At 31.1% G+C, this 2,500-nt stretch overlaps 2 protein-coding genes across 2 annotated transcripts in view; both read right to left on the reverse strand.

Annotated features, from left to right (window-relative positions):
- The window catches only part of LOC125034575 (polyubiquitin 8-like), a 3,292-nt gene extending 2,846 nt beyond the window's left edge, over positions 1–446 (reverse strand). The window contains exon 1 of the mRNA XM_047626473.1: positions 323–446. The gene's annotated coding sequence lies outside the window, so the exon portion shown is untranslated. The remainder of the gene's footprint in view (positions 1–322) is intronic.
- Positions 1–2,500, reverse strand: part of LOC125034653 — an 8,066-nt gene that overhangs the window by 232 nt on the left and 5,334 nt on the right. The gene's annotated exons all lie outside the window — the stretch shown is intronic.

Below are 2,500 nucleotides of genomic sequence, written 5' to 3' on the forward strand. Positions count from 1 at the left end.
CGAATGAACGAACTATACGCAACTTTCGTCGTAGAATACGAACTCACACATTTTCCATATTTTATTTCCATACAGATCATCCCTAGAAACCAGCCTCATTATCAAGACTGACGATTAGAGATACCTTAAAGCCTATCGGATGGACAAGGTTAAAATCTCCGCCTCGAGCGAAACCTGGATATGTAATTTTCACTTTCACTAAAAAGTCCTAGTGTTCTGACATCATCCAGCAATTCGGCGATAAAAAAGGCCGATCATGGGATCAATGAGCTCTCTCTCTTTTTTTAACTTTTCCTCGTCGAAACATGAGTAACACACTGACCTTTCTCTCTCCCGCCTTAGTGTTATAATGAATACGCATAATGCACTCTCGTTACTAATGATTATGGGAGCATTATTGCCAGTTTCAGTACGTTAGACTAAATTTCCTCTCGGGATGAATGTCGCTTCGGAATGAGTCGTCGATCTGGTATGCGTGTCGGACCGTGTCGAGCAAAAAGAAAAAAAATTGTGTTCACTTTATAAAAACAAGATCTGGGATTATATGTTATGGAATATACGTTCGGGTTTCTAAGACCATAGAAGTAGTGTGAGTTACCAAATGTTCCTTTTTCTTGATTTTTTTAATTCATTTTATTTTTTTCATCTTTGTCTTGGTTTCTTTAGAGTAAAAGAAAGAGGTCTTCTCATTAGTCCATCAATGGGTAAGGGGAGAGGATATAAGACAGACAAAGAAAGGAAAGTGAAAGTACATATATACCTGCATATATTTATTATATATATATATATATATATATATATATATATATATATATGTATGTATGTGTGTGTGTGTATATCTTATACATATATATAATGTATATATATGTTTACACACACATAATATGTTTATGTATACATATGTATATATTGGGGGTATATATATGTGTGTATATATATATATATATATATATATATATTTGCATATGTGTCTATGTATATAGATTTTATTTATACATATATGTATATATGTATATGTAAATGTACACACACGTACACACACATACACACATACACACACATACAGACACACACACACACACACACACACACACACACTCACACACACACACGTGCGCGCGCGCATATATATATATATATATATATATATATATATATATATATATATATATATACGTTTGTGTGGGCATATGTGTGAAAGAGAAAGGGGGAGATTAGAAAAATAGAGAGGAAGGTATAAGTCCGGATGTTGTTCGACATCTTGTCCGCTGCCACACAACGTTTCAAGGTATAAAGGACACTGCATCATCGCCAAAAGCTGTTGTTCTTAATAGGTGGGTATTCGTTTGCTTGCGACGAAGGAAATGTAAACAATTTGGATCGTTTTTAAATATTTTTTAACATTTATCAGTTTACCTCCTCGCTTATTTCAATTTATTTCGATTTGTTGTTTTCGTAGATTTACAATGTTTAGTAGTTGGTAGATCGTTCATAATGATTGTAATATATGTCTTTAATTATAGTTGTGTATGTATATGTATGTATGTGCGTGTGTGTGTATGTGTGTGTGTGCGTGTGTGTGTGTGTGTGTGTGCGTGTGTGTGTGTGTCTGTGTGTCTGTGTGTGTGTGTGTGTGTGTGTCTGTGTGTGTGTGTGTGTGTGTCTGTGTGTGTGTGTGTGTGTGTGTGTGTGTGTGTGTGTGTGTGTGTGTGTGTTTGCCAAAATATTTATGTTAGTTCGTTGCTTGTTTCATTCATATTTTATGTCATGAATATTAACAACTCATCTTTCTCTGCTTTTTTTTTTTTTTTTTTTTTTTTCTCCTTTATCTCCTGTATTTATCTTTACCTGTAACCAGACCGACCGTAATTTAAAGGGCCGAACAAGAAAAAAAAATCACGATTAATTTGATCACACGCATAAAATACCGATTTCCACAAGAAATATATATATATATATATATATATATATATATATATATATATATTTTTTTTTTTTTTTTTTTTTTTTTTTTTTTTTTTTATTAATATGTACAGAAATAGGTAGCTTCCTATTTCGCTGAAATTTGGTTATTTGTTCAGCCAATATTCTGGACAAGCAAAGATATATTGCAAATATATTGTAGTTAAATTTAACACTAATATTCATCATTCTTGTGGCAGTCAGTTCTTTAGCATTATTATTATAGTCCCTTATTCTAATTATGAAGATCATTACATGATTATGATTGTCAATATCATTATCATCGTCGTTATCGTTATTATTGTTATTATTATCATCATTAACATTATCATTACTATTACTTTTATTACTATTGTTGTTGTTGTTGTTTTTTTTTTTGTTGATATTGTTGTTATTTTTATTATCACAATTATTATTATAATTATCATTATTTTTTATTGTCATTATCATCATCGTTTTCATACTACTGTTATTATTGCCTTATTCATTGTCATTATTGTAATCATCTTCACTATCACTATTATTACCATTATAATCA

Source organism: Penaeus chinensis, chromosome 18 (genome assembly GCF_019202785.1).
Source record: "Penaeus chinensis breed Huanghai No. 1 chromosome 18, ASM1920278v2, whole genome shotgun sequence".
NCBI classification, from domain to species: Eukaryota; Metazoa; Arthropoda; class Malacostraca; order Decapoda; family Penaeidae; genus Penaeus; species Penaeus chinensis.